The sequence below is a fragment of the Chinchilla lanigera genome, unplaced genomic scaffold (genome assembly GCF_000276665.1).
Source record: "Chinchilla lanigera isolate Chin_1 unplaced genomic scaffold, ChiLan1.0 scaffold00046, whole genome shotgun sequence".
NCBI lineage: Eukaryota > Metazoa > Chordata > Mammalia > Rodentia > Chinchillidae > Chinchilla > Chinchilla lanigera.
This window is the reverse complement of record NW_004955447.1, coordinates 3,998,737-4,019,073: the sequence shown is the minus strand read 5'-3', so window position 1 is coordinate 4,019,073 and position 20,337 is coordinate 3,998,737. Positions and strand designations below refer to the sequence as shown.

Below are 20,337 nucleotides of genomic sequence, written 5' to 3'. Positions count from 1 at the left end.
TGGACAGTTCATTTGAAAATTGGACTTCGTCTCATGTACTGTCAGTTTTTATTTTACAAATTTTATTTGATTCCTTTATAAACATTTTGTATGGCTTAACTCTCTGGTGTTTGATTTCCTCTGCATCGCCACCCCTTGAATCTGCTTTGGGAGAGTTTGTAGTTGGTGGCACTTGATTGGTGGCCTTGTCTTTTTTGTTCTTATGTGCTGCACATGTTCTTGGTTTTCAAGTCATGTAGAATAAAAAGAATGTATTGAAAGATTCTGGTTTGCTGTGATGTGTTCTAGGCTTTATTTGTCAAGGGTATTATCTAAAACTTTAATCTATTCAATTGATTTGTGTTTGACACTGTCACTGTGTTGTAAATAATTTCTTTTTTCATTTTATTTTATTTTTAAATAGTAAATATATTTTATTTATCTGCTCCTCAAAGATGAAATTGCCAACAGTCACAGATTCACACACAGTACAGATTGTATTTACTATTTACAATTTAAGTGCTTATTTTTCCTCTGAAAAATGTAAGTGAAAGAGCTAAGTAAACAAGGAGGTACTGACATTTGGGATTTATCATATGTCATAGCTTAAAAAACTAGTTTTTAGCAAATATTCAAGAATCAATGTGGATGACAGTCAATTAAATGCTGTAATTTATTAGAAAAATCCATTAAGTTTGCACAGATCTTTACAAAAAGAGGAAAAGAATGACCCTAAAAATGAATCAGGAAAGTAGATCTTTAAAAAGAGTGACAACAAGAATCAAGGAAATGAACACGAATTGAGCTCATAGATCAGGTTAAGTTATTCAAAATATCTTTCAAATGACATAAAATTCTTTCCCGCCAAAGAACTGAAGAAAACAGAATAAACCATCAACATTTCTCCACTGATGGAATAAATCTATTTTAAAAGCACTCTGAAATGTACCTATGGGCCAAGTTCAGATCTTTGTCTCTGGCTATGTGAAGGGCCCTAAATGGCAGCTTCATTCTCAAATGAATGAGCATACATTAACAGGTTTTCAAACAGCAGTTGCCCAATATCACTCTTTCCGTTTCTTCAAGATGAAGATCAAAACTGTGACATTAGCCACAAATCTTTTACCAAAATTTTCTGAGTGTGATTGTCAGGGAACTTTAGTACAGAAGCTGCAACTCTTGCTGTGGTCTTAGTCTCATGACCCATCATATATTCAAAGAGTACTTTTCATAAATATTCAAACTTGGTTGTTTCTCCCAAGGGCAAGACATCAGTATGGTACTACTTTCCAACCTTGTAAGGTGTTGCTACAGTTGTTGCATTCATATTCTTTTCATATTTCTGTAAACAGTCTTCTATATTGTGAATCTGTTCTCTGAACTCCTGCTCTTTCAACTTTGAATCACTGATTACAGTTGTCTTCTGTGCAAGTTGTGCCTGTAGTGCCATAATTGTTGCATTAACCTTGCCAGCCTTTTCTCCTGCTGTAGCTTTGCTGATATTCCTTCTGCGATTCCTCAACTTGAGTTTGTAGGTCCATTACTTTTGCCGTCATTTCTTTTTCACTAGCATCAAGGATTTATTCAAATCTTTTGGCTGTTCTTTGTAGATTGTTACCCTCTTCGACTTTTTTTGTGTGTGTGTGTGTGTGTGTGTGTGTGTGTGTAACTGATTTGTCTCTTCATGATGGCTTTCTCAGAGTTCAGTTTTCATCTCCTGGGTGTTACCAATAGTTTCCTTTATGGTAATGTCTAGCTCCTGTTCTTTTTGTGGCAGCTGAGTATTACACTTCCTATTCAGTTGTTTTAATGTGGAATTGTCTTTCAAACTGAAGACCTTCCTGCTCCTATTTCATTTGCTTCTTTATTTCTTGTTCACATTCTTTAGTATGTCTAATTCTTGCTGAATCTCCTTTCCTAAGATTAGAAGGTCTTTCTGCAGTGTAACAATCTCCTTGCTTAGTTTTTGTTTTTGTCACTCTGCTCCTGCTAATTTAAATTCCAGATCACTGTGCTGAGCTTCCAAGTTACCAAGCAATTTGGATTGGATCACATGTGATTTGGGATTTTCCTCTGTACTGTCTTTCAAAACTTCAGTGAGTTTTTTCCATCAATGTGTTGCTGCAAAGCCTGTAATTATTGTTTTAGTTTGAAATCAACTTCCACTTCAAGGATATGTACCTCCTTCTCTCTTACTAAGCAAAAGTCTAGCTCTTTTATCTTTTGCTCCAATGTTTGACAGGTTAGTTCCTTTTTCTGGAGGGTTTTCTGGACATCGCAAACTACATTTTCCCAGTTTTGCTTTGCCCCTTTGTTATTTTTACCTCCCTCTTCTTCCACATGCTGAGATGCTATCAAGGAATATTTCTTTTTCTCTTCAAGTTGTTTTAGAAGAACTTGACTCTCATGTTGTTTTCCTTCAGTAAGTTCTAACTTTATCAAGAGCTCCTGGTATTTGCACTGCGCTTCAGAATGACTTGATATAATTGTCTTCTCTTTTTTCTGTTCTAGCTTTTGCAGCAGATTTTCTTTTTCAGTTAAATTTCTCAGTAAAGCATTTATTTTTTTCTTCACATGACTTCTGCACACAGCTTAGGCAATCTGCTTCTTTTTGTTTGGTGCATGCTGCCATATTCTGCTATTTCTAACTGTGGAGAACTTTCTAATAACTGAAGTTTTTCTTCTAAGATGTTAATTTCCCTCTCTCTTTCTTGCAGTTTCTTGTTTAGCTAAATCAAATGGCTTTCTGTACCTTTTTATATTGCTCTTTCTTCTCCTCCATTTGGAACTACAAGTACTTCCTGGTAGCAGCAATTTTTTGTTTTGCTTTTTCTTCAGTTCTGCTAATTTTGTGACTTTTTTTGTTTTTTGTTTTTTTTGGTACTGGGAATCAAACTCAGGACCCTGCGCTTGCTAGGCAGGCGCTTGTGCTGCTGAGCTATATCCCCAGCCTTTTGTGACATTTTTAACTCAAGTTTATCTTCCAATGCCTTTAACTCCTCTTCTTTGCTTTTCATATTAAAAAATCACTACACACAACATTTGGATATTTATTCTATCCTCTATTTAGTTTTGTGTGGTATGAAGTCAAGATAAGCACAAAAATAATATGATTTTCTGGTTTTCATATCCTTAGGTTTCATATCTCAGGTACAAGTTTTACTAGAAACATCTGACAAGGCAAAGTAACACTACAGATGAGAAATCTTGCTGTCTTACTACAAGAAGGGGGACTTCTCAGCTGGTAATAATCCAGTAGTATCAAACTAAATTAGCTGGGCCATTGCTGTCTTTGCTAATCTTTTTCCACCTATAGAAACATAGTCCCTCTCTGTCTTTCTGCCTCTCTCCCCTCCTCTTCCTTAGTAGCCAACTTACCATACATTAAAATAGGAATAGAGAATATTCAAGGTGTCATGTAGAGAAGACCAATTGTCTTTCTAGCCAAAGATATTACTAAGTTATGCAATTGCAACTAGGAATTCTAATGCATTTTAGAAACAAAAAACATTATAGAGAAATACTTTCTATTTCCTGAGGGATGTCTGTTAATAATTCATGTGTGGCTCAAAGGACTCGAGTTAAAACTGTGTGAAGAGACCTAACTAAACCCAATCTGGTATCTACCTGCATTGTTATGGTTTGTATCTCTATGGTGACCCCAGGATCCATGCTGCCTCTTTGGTCATGAAAATGTGATTCTCTCAAAATGTAAAGTTTACATGGTCTAAGTCCTCCTTGCTGGGTCATTGAAGTGATTTCCCACTTTGCTCATTTTTAGTTTTCCATGTGATAATGGGGGTTGGCTTTTTGAAGGATGCTGAATCTAAAGTTTGTGAATGCTTCCTTGTCTAGTGCTGGAATTTGGTGTACGAGTGATACATCTTCTCCAGGGTGGGTAGCGCCTACATACAGCATAAGGAAGGAAGGGGGGCTTACTCTTTCCCTTTCAGTCTTGTTGCTCTTGCTGTCTTCTGCCACCATGAATGGTTGCCCATCTGCCATGTGCCACCCTGCCTTGGAGAAAGCCGATTATGAAATGGAACCTCCACAAACTTGGAGCTAAATGAACCTTTCCGCCTTTAACTTTGGAGGTCAGGTATTTTGTCTCCACAATGAGAGAAAGTAACTATGACACTTTATTTTCCTTTCCCCATTTCCATTCTCTTCTCTTCCTTTCCTTTCTTTGCTTTTCCTTTGATTTTTCCTTTCTTTTCTGTTCCTTCCTTCCCCTTCCCTTTCTTTCCTTTCCTTTTAGTGCATGTACTCTTATTTAAACCTAAATGCTTGCATATTTTAGACACAGTACCACTGAGTTACACCCTTAGCCTTTTTATTTCTTATTTTGAGACAGAGTCTCAGCTGTCTAAGCTGGTGCTGAATTTCCTCTATTCCTTCCCCTCCTATTTCTTGAGGTTACAGATCAGTGCCATCAAGTGTAGCTTCATGCTCTCTTTTTATTTTACAAAACGTTCAATCATCTCTGTCTTAGTCAAATTTGAGGTGAATTTGTACTGAAATTTACCCCCTCAATTACAGAGTCTGAATGGAATATATCTTAGAAAATTTAACAGATTTCCTTCCATTGAACAGAAACATAGATAGCCTGTTTTTTATCTTTTTATTCAGGATAATCTTTCTCAAAATGCAAAGTAAAACTTTAAGTTTTCTGCTTTTTTCAGATAAAAGCTGAGGATTCAGTATGTCTTTTTTACAGATATGATAATACATACATGTGATTACCAAAATGTATTTGAGGAATTATGAAATTAGAATTGAACATACTTCAATATTTCACCAGCAGTGTAGTATATAACAAATCAGTAAGCAAGTCTTGTAAAACATTAAGGATCATGCTGCTACTCCTTGATCCACAGTGGTCAGATTGCATACAGTAGGCTCACTTATTATTCCTACTTCCTATAGGTCTCACTCAGCTCCATTCTTTCCTTTTCTTTCCTATCTTTATAATTTTTTTTGTAACAAAATAGACAACATTTTATGACAAGTAGAATAACTGTCAACACACAAGCCAGTAGAAAGTCAGTCACATCCAAAGAGTGATACTGGTACCAGGTGAGGTTCTGGGAGAGTGGCTGGAGGTGCTCGGCACCTTTGTGGTGCATTACAAACTCAGTCCAGAAGGCTGCTCTGTCCAGAAGCTTCACAGGCTGATCGTGGTGAATGGTTGATAACCTCACGATATTCTCTTTATAGCTAAACTAAAAGTAAGAAGACATCATCTTATAGAATGAAGAAAAAATACAGCTATATACACTTTTTGGTACCTGATAAAAATCTGTACACACAAAAAGTGGAAGTAAAAATCAGTACACATGAAAAGTAAAAGTAGCTTTTTAACTTTACTTATAATTACAGAGATGATAGTAAATAGAACTTTTTGAATACATAAGATGAAACATGTAGAAAAAAGATGAGGGTGCAAATATATTCAACGTAACAGTGTGAATACATTAAGTCTTAAAGTCAAAACAAAAAACCAAAACTGTACATTGAGGCACGAATTACAGAAAAATTATATATTAATGGACATCATGAGCCCAATTGCAGTATGTGTCACAAGATATGGTGAAAAAGCAAGTCTGTGGTAAGGATCAGAGCTTTGTTTAAGTGAAGGTTGTTATGAGTTGGCAATGCCCAGAAACTAGTTTTAAATTTTTATCATTGGATTAATGATCCATGTTACAAAAATAGATTGCCTCCTTCTAATCCTGACTCTGGCAATGTTTTCTTGTCCTTTTATAAATATCTTTTTTCCACATTTTAGCTGTTAACTGCAGAGAGTTAGTATAGTTAGTTTCTTCTCTAATTATGTGAGCAATAACACACTCATTTTTTAATAGTTTGGATTTTTATTATGTAAACAACTCATTATGTATTTAATGTTAAAGTTATTGATGTTGATCTTGTAGATGTTGTGACTTTAGATTATGAGGATTGGTCAACATTTTACACTAAGAAATTGCAGTTGCATTCATTACTGATGTTAAGGTGAATATGATACAGGACATGGGGTACAATAAGGACCAGGCCTCCCAAGTCTAAACCAAAATGTTCTACAGTATGACATAGTAGCAGAAGCAAAGGAGGTAGCTTTCTGTTTTTCTTTTTAATAAAAAGGTTGTGGTTTTAAGAGTGTTCAAAACAAGATATTTTTTAATTTAATAGGGAAATATGTATTTTTTTTTTTTTTTCTTTTTTTGGTTTTTCTCTCTGGTACCAGGAACCGAACTCACGACCTTGCACTTGCCAGGCAGGAGCTTTGCCACTGAGCTAAATCCCCAGCCCCGGGAAATATGTATTTATAGAATACTTTCAGAAGACAAGTATAATGATATTAAAATATTAACTCAAAATATTAGAGAAAGATTAAATGTAAAGGGACTTGGAAATTGATTATATTTTACTGGTTTATAGAAAAATTTTAGAAAGGTTTAAGTAAATAAGTATATGAAACAATGGATCTATTACATTGTTATAGTATGTAAGTGTTTTGATTTCTAGGTACTGTATATATTCCCTATAATCATGTTGCATATCTTAAATGTACATAAACTTTTAAAAGAAATATTGGCATGTGAAGAAAAGTAATAACTGCTGAAAATTAGTATTGTTATATTTATGTTTCTCTGCTTCATTGGTTTTCTAATTCTTCCTTACATATCTTCTGTAACCATCTTCATTTATTTCACTCTAGTTATTGGTGCTATGCTTACACCTTAGTCAAGATGCCCCATAAAATCATGAAAAATTTTATGATGATGGTCACAATTAAAACTGAATAAATTTCATTACGCACTAAGTAAATTTCTACTCTTGAATAATTTCACGTTTAGATTCATTGTGACCCTTTGGGCTTTATTTTCATTTACATGATATTCTAGGTAATAATTATATAATACTCATGAAGGGCTGTTCATGACTGCCTTCAGTGCATTGACCAAATCTGGAGTTGACACTGCGTTGAAATCCAACGCAACAGCTTCTCCTTTGGCTTCCATGTGAGCTATGTTGTCAAGTTGTTGCCCAAACACAGGATTCCCCACCATAGAGACCTCATGGTTGATAGCATCATAGATACCATTTGCTCCTCCATGAATTACAAAAGCTTCGGTTTTAGAATGACCTGCAATAATTAGGGGAATTTTAGTCACATTGTTCTAAATGTCAGACAAAAGAATGAGAAATGCATAACATGTAGCGGTAAAAGGAAATTATCTTTAAATAAAAATTTTCAAACCTATTAATCTGACTTTAAAGAAATTTTCCATCTCAAAACAAGAAATGTTTGGATGTACTTTATTGCTATGTGAAGATTCGATGGAAAGAGATAGTGTATGACTTGAGGGTTCACTGATGAATACATGATTGCTACTTAAACAGAGAGGGCACAATAGATAAAAGAAACCAAGTAACAAAGAAAAACAATGCAAATGTTAGAACTTGTCTTCTTAAAAAGTGGTAATTCCACTAACTCTAATTTGAAGATTGCTAGAAGCACGAAGGGGAGATAATAAAATCAGAGAAAAAGTGTTATTACTTTATAATAAACAGTGTGAAATGTTTTGCTCATAGAAACTATAGACATTCATAATTAAACAAGGGAGATACTTGTCAGTGGTATTGGAAAACCCCTATTTTGGGGAAAATACAGTCACATTTATTGAATTAGGGATCAAAGAATTAACCCAGTGAGTTACTGGGTACTCAGTGAGAAGTAACTACATTTAAGGATATTTTGTTTCTGACCATAAAGATTGTGACTCTATAATGAAATGCACTATTATTATTTTCCTTCACACTAGAAAATAAACAAAAGAAAAATGGATTCAGTTTTTGAATTTTTTAATAGTAAATTCTTGATCTGTTTCTCTTTTCTACAGAACTGTCATCAAATGAATTACCTATTCTTGGGATTTCAGTATCTGGTCTCTAGAATCTTATCAAGAAGATCATTTTGGGGGATCCACTCATACAGTTGAATATTGGATGATAGGGTATCTGGCTTCTTGCCATTTCATCTCCAAATAACTTATTAGATAAAGAAAACTTTTCATTTGACTTGTCAAACTTGAACTTACTGCCTATGTATGTATTAAGAATTTTAGGTATCACTAAGTTAAATGTGTTCTGTACATGAGATGAGGAAATGAGATCAAGAAAGGTTCAGCGATGTGAAAAAGACAAAGACAAAGACAATACAGCTATTTCCTCTATGTACTTTTAAAGTTGATCAAATAAATGCAATCATGATTTTAATACAACAACTAAAACAAATGAGATAATGCATAATAAGTGTTTTAAGATATTGTTATGTAAACATCACTCTATCATAGAGAATAACATATTATTAAAGATAAAAACCTTTATATAAAATGCAGCTTTTAAATTTAAATTTACATTTTGTATTTTGTTGCTATTAGAGATAATGTATTTACTTATTCTACAAGTTATTTTATTACAGTTTGACCTTTCTTCATACACAAAAAAATAGCCTTAATCAGCTCTTGGGAGGAAATCAGTAAAAGTCTCTGAGAATTACACAAAACATATAAAGTAATAAGAAAGGAACTGTTTCTTTGGGGAACTTTCAATGGCACTTTCGTCATGTATTCATAGTGCCATCATTAGTGCTAGGACGGGAAGTTCTTTTTTTAATTTTAAAAATAAAAGAATGAAAACATATGAACAAACAGACATCCATTTATAAAATAGCACAAGAAAATAACAAGCAGTACTGAATTACAGACAAGGTGACAGGAAATTAACAATGGTTGTTGTATTACATACTGATATCTTCAACGTGGTTACTCAGGAGAACAAATATAGACATGCAAGATTGATCAAATAATTAATCATTAACTGTTCCTTTCAATAAAGTGATAGAAGTCAGTAGTACAACTATGTTAGCTAACCTATATACACATACACACATAATTTCCCCTTCTTTCTTTTTTCTTTTCCCTCAGCCCAGGTGCTCTTTACTTTTGAGCAGTTTCCTTTCATTTCACAATGTCTATCATACTTCCTAATTTTTACTCACTCTTTCAGGTCTTACACTAGTGAGACAATATGATTCTTATGCATGCAGGTCTGATTTATTTCACTTATGAGTATGGTCTTTAGTTGTGATGATTTATCTATAAAAGCCTTGAGTTTATCATTCTTTATAGCTGAGTAATATTCCATTATATAAAAACAGCACAATTTTTTTTTTATCCATTCCTCAGTGGAGGGACATTTGGGCTGCTTCCATGATTTAGCTATTACAAATTGTGTTGCTATAAATATGGCTAAACATACATCGCTGTGATATGATGTTTTCAGATCTTCTGGGAAAATACCTGGTAGGGGAACAGCTGAATTGAATGGGACCACTAGACCTAGTTTGCTGAGGAATCAGGCTGGGAAGTTCTTTGTGGCTGTTGAAAACATATGGAATATTGAAGGCCCAACATTTTGCTCAAATGACTTTTTTTTGCCCGAAATGGACCATGTTGTTCACTCACACAAGAAAAATAGATTTCTTACAGACAAATCTTTTCCATGCTTAGTCCCAGTGGATGTAATATTTAGAAATGTCCCAGCCATCCACATGTAAGGAAACATCCTTTATAAATATTTTATTTCTAATTGTAAAAATGTTAGGAGTAACTTCTGATTCTCAGCTTAAAAGGAGCATAGTGCTAACAAGAGTAATGATAGAAAATATAAAAGTGATTCATAAGTATTTAACAATTAAATTTATATTCCATTTGACAGAGAACTAGTGCCTACTATATTTTCTGGAGAGATAGGGAACTTCTTCCTTTTTCAGGCTTGATTCAGCTTGAATTTTGTCACTTTCCCTGCTCTCCCTCAATTACCTGCATGCTTGAATCTGTGTGGAAAGAAGCAATGTCTGTGCAAGACATCTGTCACTGATGTGCTGTGTTCACAGAAGAGCATGTTTCTACCTTCTGTTGCATCTTCCTGTTTCAGATCATGACAGCTGGCTGCATTTTTGTGAGGATCAGGACAGTACTTTTACTCAGGATTGATAAACTCTGGCCAGGTTTCTCTGATGAGTCCCCTAAACAGCATGCTGCACAGCCCAATTCCAAAATTACAATAAATTATGAGGCAAGGATTCCTTGTGAATCATAGAGGGCATGATGAAAATCACCCTCTTTCCAATAGCTGGGTACTGCTTTGTGCTAGTGAGGTCGGTAACTCAGATGTCACCTCTTTCTGAGGCACCTTGAGTTTGCTCTGTGCATTTAGAAATCCCACAAGAAAATGAGACTGTACAGGATTTTGCCATTTCTGAACACTTACAAATAATATCATGATAAAAAAACTTCACCTACTTAATGCATTAAATAGATTTCTTTCTGATTTCAATGTTAACATCAAAGTTATTATGAACAAAACCCTCCCTCTTTTATTAGTATTGACACTGATATAGCTTGGTTCTAAACTGGCTAAGATAAATGAGAGCTTCAACATTAATTATCACACAGGAATTTCTACAGCTGGATCCAATATAGAGTTGAACAAATTCAGTGTGCACTTGTCTAGCATAGAGGCACATTGTCTAACCTTTTGTGGCAATTGAGCAAGAGCTGAAGCAATCACATTGGCCCTTTCTTCTGTTATGTTGTAGACCATTGAGCCCAGAGAAAACACCACAATACCATGTTCTCCAGAGCTCTGCACAGAGTCTTCCATTTCCTGTGAAGAAAGAATTTGCTACATCACAAAAGAATAATGGAGGGACAAACGCCTTTGAAAAGATTAGATTAAAAAGTGAGAGAAGGGGCCAGGGGTATTGCTCAGTGGTATAAGCACCTGCCTGGCAAGCACAAGGTCCTGAGTTTGATTCCTGACACCCCCCCAAAAAAAAAAACCAAAAGTGAGAGAAGCCACACCTTGTCAGATATCATTGAAGGAATGGCAGAGGTTAAGTACGTAGAATGCAATGTTTGGCAACTTAACCTTTCCTAGTTGTGCTAAGTACATTCTCATTGTTGTGCAAAGTATATTTAAAGTGTATTATTTTTTTCAAACTAAAATTTTATATGCAATTTGTTTTCTATATTTGTAAGCAATTGTATTGAATTTTTATTTCTTTTTCATGTTGCAGGAAATATTTGATATTTCTGTTTATATTCTTTTTGTCTTCCTTTCTATCCAAACTTTTATATGGCTGCTTTGGTGTTGGCAAATATTCTTTAGCTAGATATGTAGTTTATTATGACTGCTTGCTTTTATTAAAGACTTCTATTAGTGTTCAAATAGTATAGTTTGAATATTTTTGTCTAAATAGTTTAGGGTACATACATTTTTAAGATTTCATCAAATTATTCAAAACTTTTAAATTTTAATCAATTTAAGAACTTGTATTAATATTTGATAATGAAAAATAACAAGTTTTAGTGGGAAGATAGATTTGTTTTAGTGGACGGATTTCATAATACTTCATTTGGAGGCAAATCTGATATGCATACCTTATTACACACTGGTATTAATATTAAGCAATGCCATTACAATGTTATTTTTTCTTCATATTTTTCATTTTATGTTTTTCCCACTTTAACCCTATTTTTTGTAAAAATCAGGAATTATTTCATATATAAGCATATACTCTATTGAACTTTCAATAAGCTTGCCTCAATCCTTGGATTCAGAAAAATAATCCTAAAGTAGCTAAGTAATTTAAGTTAAAATATCTATTAGAGTTAAATGATTTAAGGAGTTAAAACATTTTTCTGCTCTTAAGAAGATAGAAAAAGGGCGATTTCTGCAGGTGACATGTGATAAAGAGTAAGGAATTATTTTCCTTGAAAATATGTTTTACATGCTTGACGTGACTTTTAAATTCATTTTGCCTTTTGTTTCTTCATAAGTTACGCTATCCTACATGTAGACTGATTTCTATTATACTTCAAATCTTAGGGCTGTTTCCAGAGGTGTGTTGTCTGGGCTCCAAAAATCTGTACTGTAGTGTCCAAAAGGCTTGAGAGAAACACTGAACACCTGTACCAATAGAGTAATTCCTAACTGTGAATTACTTTACTGTGAAATGTAAACCTGAAATTTCAAGTGAGCAATAGTAAATAGTGGAATGAAAGCAAAACCACAATGTGTTTGGTTGCAAATATTATTAAGGTTTCACATTTATATCATTTAGAAATGATATTTATTTTAATGTACAAAACTTGATTAAGAAAACCCTGAACATTTGCCATAGGATTTTAACATCTCATCATGTTCTTAATACTTAAATTCCTGAATTTTCTCCTTTGTTTCTAATATTTTAAAAAATTATTAGTGCATACTATTTAAACAGAATATTGTCTTTCCTTTGGTGATAGTTGGACATATTCATTTATTTTTAGAAAGACTATAGGGCTTTCCCTGCCTATGGTTTTGCTGGAGAATAACATTTTATGTTGGATTTCATTTGCTAGTGGACAAGCTTACGTGTCAATTCTCTAGCACATGTTAGATAATTAATAGAATTAGTGATAATGTAATTAGCAATAACATCAATAGTCAACATTTATTCTAGAACTCTGATCAAGTCCCAAAAGTATTTCACGAGTTTCATGTGTTTTAACTATCTTCCTCCAATTCATTTTGTGGCTGTTGGCCTTATTATGTGAGTAGGTATAGTCATCCATTAAAAAATATTAGTCTAAGTATTATTATCTTTTGTGTGAAGTGTTACAGTTTGCTAAATCCTCCCCTTCCATAGTCTTGCTCATCTACAGCTAAATCCAGTAACTCAATTTAGGAACTCTTTCTTTTTCTTTTTGTATCAAGTAATTCTAATTGCCTGACCTGGACTCTTGTTTGATTATCTAATATCTATTTTAGATACCTTTCATTCCTTTGGATTATCTAGTTACAAAATATTTCTGCACATATTCAGGCTTTTCATTCAGTTTGGCAATTTAATGCAATATGGATAGTTATGATAATAAAGAAACATAAGCCTCCCCTGGAAGGACATTTTGTGTCATTTCCCACATCTCTTTCACTTTGAACAAAAACTGAATGAATAATGGACAATTATTCTACATGAAAAAGAAAAGCAAACAGTAAAACTAAAGCAAACTAAACCAAGCCAAACCAAATCAAAGATATTCTTATCTTATGCAAATATTTAGGAGATTTGCAGTGGAGTCCACCAACAAAATCAATATTTGGCAAGGTTGGTCAAGTATATTCCAAGTCCCAGTAGGATCGAATGAGCCACATTTCTGCTTTTGTCATAGTCTGAGATAAAGTTGTGTGTCTCTCTAAATGAAGAAAGAAAGCAATAAATAAAAGAAAAAAGAAATGAGACAGAGAGACACACAGGGAGAGAGCAAGAGACAGAAAGAAGAAAAGTAAAAGGAAGAAAGAAAGAAAGAAAGAAAGAAAGAAAGAAAGAAAGAAAGAAAGAAAGAAAGAAAGAAAGAAAAAGAAAAAGAAAGAGAGAAAGAAAGAAAGAGAAGGAAAGGAGGAAAATAGGACCTTAAGAAGCTCATTATAATGAGCAAGTTGTCACACTAATATGTTCTGTACTTCTGAAAGACATTGAACTACTACAATTAATGTTCAAACTGCTGATGTATAAGCATCTCTGTATTGAAAGAACAAATAGGTTAAATTTATCTAATATAAAGCATATATATATATGTATATATCTGTTTTTGAGGTATATTACTTGTGCATGTGTGTATGTGTGTGTATGTGTATGTAACTGTAAAGGACACGAGGGGGTGCTCCATTTCTGACTTAAACTCAGTATATTCATATTCATAGACACTAAATATGACCTTAGAGATTTAATCATGAATTAATTTGCCTTATGAAATTATAAAAATAACAGACTTAAATATAAACAAAAATTTTAGTTCCATATTTGAACAATCCTGCTATGATGACAGAAATATATTTCTCAGGATTTCGCTGTTTATTTTCTGTAGTTTGGCAACCTGATTCCTGGTCTTCCAAGAAAACTGTCAATTTTTAAATCTTTGATGGATATTCTGAAATCTGCTGCTATTTTTGTTCAGTTTAAGAACTTTGTAACATATATCATGTGCAGATATTTACATACACCACCAAGGAAGCTTTCAGAAATTGTGAAACTTAGGATGTGTGTTCACCACAGTTTTGATTCTTATTTTTAATGAAGAAAACTAACTTTAACAAATAGAAACTAATTGATGTATGTCCCCACATAGAAAAATACTTTGAGACTTTACAAAAGATAGTTGATAACTACCTAATGAAGGAATGAGAAATCATTAGTCAAAGAGTTCTGTATATTTCAGTTTTGAAGTTCTGAATATTTAAATTGGAGTTCTGTATATTTCAATTTCTTCAGGTTACATAGAAAATATTTGAAATGGAAATAACAAAACTGATCTTCTGAAGGAAGCAAATTTCAATTGTTAAGAGATAGTTGTGCTACCTCTTAGTCTACAGGTCTTCATCCCAAGATAAAGGAAAATTTCCTTTCATAAATGGAAAAAGGTACAGAAAAGTAGGTATATAATTGCTTAAAGAAAGCCTAAGTGAAGGAAAAAAGGAAAGAACACTTAAATGTTATGCTTTCTAGTTGCATGATCTGGAATGTTGGGACTTTTTCTTTCAAGAGCAGGAAGAATTTTTTTTGAGAGTTAGAAAGACTCTGTCTAAGAGACACAAGGGGCCCGGAAAGTGGGCTGCTTGCTGATCCCACTTTTCAAGTGTGTTTTATTGAGCAAAACCATGAAGTGAGATGGATTTAAGGTGGGACAGAACTATAATCATCAATAAGAGAGCAAGTATATTCTGTCAGGTAATATTGACTAAATGTGGGTAAAATTGGGAAACAAGTCTCTTAGCAAGCATACACGGGCCTGGCAACAAGTTCCCTGGGTGGGGTGGGATATGAAAGTTTTGTTTCCCCACCTAGGATGGTCAGTGTCTATTTAGAATATCAGCCATGCTGTTCATCCCTAGAGGAACGATATGGGTGTAGTTATTCCTCTGTTCCTCTTTTCTTGAAGCTAGTTGTGACTTCTATTAATTTTTTTTTTTTTTTTTGGTTTTTTTGGTTTTTCTCCGGTACCAGGAACCGAACTCACGACCTTGCGCTTGCCAGGCAGGCGTTTTGCCGCTGAGCTAAATCCCCAGCCCCCAGTTGTGACTTCTAAATCATCCTACTAATGAAAGATTTTTAAGAGTAATTGTGAGACTGAAATTTTTCTACCTAATTTCTTCATTTGAGCTTCAAAAGATGAATTCCTTATTACCATGCAGGAGCTCACTTCAAAAGCATATGATAATAAGCACTTCACAAGAGCAGAAGGAAATATGACTCACCTAAAACTTCACTGTAAAATCGATCCAATTTCTTTTCATTAAATGTCTGAAACCAAAAGTCAAAATACAGCATGCACACCATACTTTTTACCCTCTCCTTGAAAGTCATCTGACCACTTAATCTGGACATAATAATAGGTACATAAGAGGGAGGTAATAGAAGCCCTCCACTGTACTTTTCGTAAGTGTAGCCAGGGGAGCAGTGGAGAGTGTACACAAAAGGAATTTTCAGTAGCTCAGCTAGCAGCTCACCACAGGGAAAGATGGCATCTGCAAGAAGAACATCAAACTTTGATTCTTGTAATTTTGTCAGAAATTTCTTGTTCAAAACTGCATCTTTATAAATGTTTTCACACACATCAGAAAAGCCCCACAAGATGTTTTGTAGTACAGGAAAGTATTCCTACTAGTTATCCTTTGGCATATTATATATTCAGTTATCAAGCCATTGTGTGTAAAATCTCTTCATTTCTTCTGCAGTGGCAGATGTAGGAAAAGTTTCAAATTTTATACCAGATGGATTATTGAGATCAATAAATACAGAAGATGAAGATCTGAGAACTGTTACCTCATGTCCCCTCTGTTCAAGTTCAACCAGTATTACCTTTGCGTTCATCCTGTGACTGAATTCCATTTGCCGCACCAGCACCTTCCCACAGCTCACAGCGCTGAATAAACAACACAACTGTAGCAGCAGCAGAAGTGTTTTCATCATCCTAGAAATCCTGGTAAAGGCAAGTGCTTCCATTCACAGCGTACTCCATGCTATTCTTACTCACACTTATTAATATCCATGTAAAGGAAACAACAATGTTAAACTTTAACTTTGATTGACCAATAAATACATCAAATGACAGATCAAAGTGAATGGACTGAGACACAAAATGAAAAACTCAAAGTTAGAGTGTGTCATATTTTTAAGAGCACATTGAATATCTCTTTTTTGATTAAGGACTGTGAGCTAGTGAGATGTGGATTACTTGCCTCTGTGAATCACATGCATTATATAATCAATTAATGTTCATGTCAGGAGAAATAGAAATTGATAAATGACTTGTTTCTACAGAGATTTTCAAACACTTGCCACAAACTTTGGATACAGTATATAATTGAAAGGACTTTCTTCCATATTTTTGTAGAATGAGTAGATTCAATAAATTTATTTCGTAAAAGTATTCATGAAGCGCGACTCACCTTCATACAGTTACTCAAATTAAAACTGTTTAATTTAGTGCTTTGTAATATAGATACAGAAATGTGTAACTCTCATGACAATTTTTCAGTCACTTTATTCCTCCAAGGAAAGATCCAACCCCTGAAGCAAGATGTCTGACTATATCCATCTGCCCTCTCATAGTACAGAACATGTGACCGAAACTGGAAGAACAGCAATGTTTTCCATGCAGAGCATGAGTCAGAATGACAGAGTGCTGCAGGGATGTGACGTAGATACTGAGGGACACTGAAATGACTTTGGCCATGTAAAAGATGAAACTAAGCACACAGCATCTGCCCTCTCACATCTATGAAAATCCATTTGGTGGGAGAAGCGTAAGCGGAGGTCTCAGACACTTCCCACTCTTGTTGTGGGTGTCAGATGTTACACGGTTGGAGAAACCTGCATTTCCTGTATGTTATGAGCTCAGTCTGAGTAGCTGCTAGGTTAGCGCACTGCTGCATTGCCCTGAGGAATGACTTGAGGCCAAATCCTGCTCTCCTTGGCCAAGGCTCTGATGATCAGCACCACTTTGAGGCTCTGTGTGGATGGGATGTAGTAAAATATTTGAGCACATGGACAGGCACCTGCTCCTGCATCTCTCACACCGGTCATGATGATGGGAGTGTTTGGGATTCACATGGCAAAGTCTTACAGGGCAGGGACATTTAGTTTTTTACAACTTTGGCAGATGATATCTGTGGTGAACACATAATTGGTGAACACATAAAACAGATGAAAAGTTTCTGGGCTATTGGGTGGAGGAAAAAAATGTCAGTTTGACCCAAGAAAGAAAAACTGTGCTTAATTGTTAGTTTAGTTTGAAAACAATGTATGCTTCTAACAACGTTCTGAACTTTGCAACACCTGCTTGCTGGAACTGATAGGTTCCGCTTTTCTGCTCTTGCAAAAAACTTTTTCACCTGCGCCAACCAGGATGTGGTTTTCAAGCTTAAAAGCGCAAACTTTCTTCGGTTCAGGGCTGCTCAGCATCTCCCTGCCTGGAGAACAGACTGATAGCCGCTGGCCCGGCTAATAAAGGCTCTTAAAATTCCAATTTGGATTCTGGTCTTGGTTGTTTATTCAGGGTAACCCATTACAATATCCTTCACTCGGTAAGGGCTGTAATGTTATAGGTGGCTGAGTTAGATAGAAATATTACAGGCAGTCTGACAGGGCCAGGCCCTCAAGGAACCAAACTGAAAGACAAGATACCTTGCAAATGAAGAGGTGGTACTTGCTTCGGGCCAGATCTCAAGACCAAGGACTAAACAAATATACCCACACACCTCCCTAGGGATGGGCCTCAGGGATTGATATTCTAAATAGGTAGCATTCACCTTGAAGAGTCCTTGACCCAACCCCTTACAGGAAAAACCCCTGTTCTGTATTCATACCCGCTTGCTACGTGACTCACTTCCCCATTTGATCCTGGTTTAATCGGTTTTACTTGAACAATTCTTATTGGGTGACCATAGTTTTGTCCATTTTCTCCTACCTTGTACCTGCCTCACCTTATGGTTATGCTCTATAACAGTCCCTAAAAAAGACAGAGTCTTGAGTAACCCACTCGGGCCCCCTTCTGTCCCTCTCTTGGACAGAAGCTTTCTTTCCCTCAATAAATATATTCTGCTCTTAACCTCCGTTGTTCTTAAAATTCATTCTTCAATTTTAGAGAACACAAACTCGTCCCAGATATCATTCAGGTTGGGTGTTTTTATTTTCCTGTGTTAGTAAGATTTTTGACACATTCTGCAGAACTATTAATAAACCTTATTTGTACCCCGGATACACCAAACAAATGCACACTCCCAGCGGATGTTGCAATCCTTGCAGTGATAACAGCCATCTTTCTGCTGGAAGCACACGTGCTTCTTGCTTGTTTGTGCACGTGGTGGCAATTTTTCCTGCACAGTGATGGTTGTATCTCTACCATCCCTACTCCTCCCCGCCGCCAGGGGCCACCGTGGCCTCTGCAGCACGGGTTGTGGGGCTCCCTCACCAGTTAGAGCCTCCTGTTGCTTTTGCTTGGCCCTTGGCGTGGGAACACCTTCCTTACTGCCTCCTCATTCTCCTCTGGTGCCATAAGGCCTTGGGTGCTCCCTGGGGCCTTCTCCAGGCAGCCAATGAGGAATACACGGGTGAGCACTCAGCGAAGGAGTGCAGGAAGCCTGCAGAAGCACCTGGGACTCCTGGGTCCCGGACCCTGCACGTCTGCTGCGGGAGCCTGCACTGTACCAATGCAATGCATCGCTGGTTCACTTGCACCCCCACATCACGGTAGATGAGCCTCAGCTGCCCAGCCAGAAGCCTGGGCTCATATGCGACAGGAGCCTGGCAGAGGAAAACAGGGCAGAGGGTGTTCCTCACTGCGGAGCTGCCGACCATTGGTGCCCTTGGCATCCTGTGTGTAGGGGACTAAATAGCAAGGGGCGCACACCAGGTACCTGAATGCGCCCCGCACCTCGTCCCCCACTGCAGTCATCTGGGAAGTCCCCATTATTTGATGGGGCTGAGGAAATCTCCAGTGGGGGTTTTCCAGAAAGAGAGGACTTTTCCCAGCTCTTCTAGATCGACACTGATTATCCCAGTGATACCCTCGCTGACGCTTAATACAAGGGCTGCAAGGTTTAGTTACGGATAAAGGCTGTGCTGCCCGTAGAGGTGTAGCAGAGCAATTCCGGACAAGGTGCCCCTTACTTCCACAATCAAAACAAATGGCTTTGTTTTTACTCTTTCCTCCAGGCTGTGGATGAATAACCTGAGTAATAGCTGTTGCCAAGGTAGCCCCCTGTACATAGAAGGGGCCAGTATCTGCACAGATCTGAATCATATCCAGTAATTTGGCTCGCCTTTTGTGGGCTCTTACAGTCTCTTTTTACACCATTTATTTGCGTTTTCAAAGGCTAGCTGCTGAACTACTAGTTTGCTGGCTTCTGTGTTATTTATAATCCTCTCACTCACCTGCAATAAACGTGCAACAAAATTTTGAAAATGTTCCTCAGGGCCTTGACGAATAGAAGGCAAAGTGAGGGCTGCCTCTCCCTTAAAAGGAAGCCCTCTCCAAGCCCTTGTGCTAGCAATCTTGGTTTGTTCATATGCTGGCAACTCAAAGGTCAGTTGATTATTTGTGACAACAAAGTCACCTTCCCCAATTAGCATATCTTTTGTAATGGCTATGTTGTGAGTAGCATTCCGAGCTGCCTGGTCAATGTACTATTCAAGTACTTTTCCTTTCCACATCAGATAGTCTTCTGGACTTAAAGATGCTTTAGCTATTCCTTTCCAATCATTTGGAGCCATAATCTGTTGTTGCAGAATTTGCAAAGAACTCAAGGTAAAGGGAGCAGAGGGGCCGTAAGTAGCAATCACTTGTTTTAAGTCTTTTAAGGTATTGAAATGTATAGCGTCATAACAATGTATAACTTGTCACGGATTTTGGGGGGACTTCAACTTCAGTAACAGAGTAGATATGTTGAAAACCCTCCATGGACTCCCCAGCCAGTCTGGCTTCTTTTAATGCTAATTGCAAGGGAGGCAGGGAAAATGGCTCTACTCTGGGAGAGGTGGAAGTTCCAACCTGTGACACAGCAAAATTTCTCAGAGCTGAAAAGGCCCGAAGAGCCACCTGTGGCTCAGTCAGTTCCATCGAGTGTTGTGAGACAGAGTTCACAGGAAACACCTCTCTGGTGGGGAAAAGTTCCTTTTGTCCCCTCTCTCTCCTTTCTTATTAGGTTAAGCAAGGCCAGAGGGTTCAGACTCTATGGGCAACGCCA

At 36.3% G+C, this 20,337-nt stretch overlaps 1 pseudogene; it reads right to left on the bottom strand.

The window, feature by feature from the left end:
- Nucleotides 1–4,586: 4,586 nt before the first annotated feature.
- Nucleotides 4,587–20,337, bottom strand: part of LOC102004991 — a 22,332-nt pseudogene continuing 6,581 nt past the window's right edge.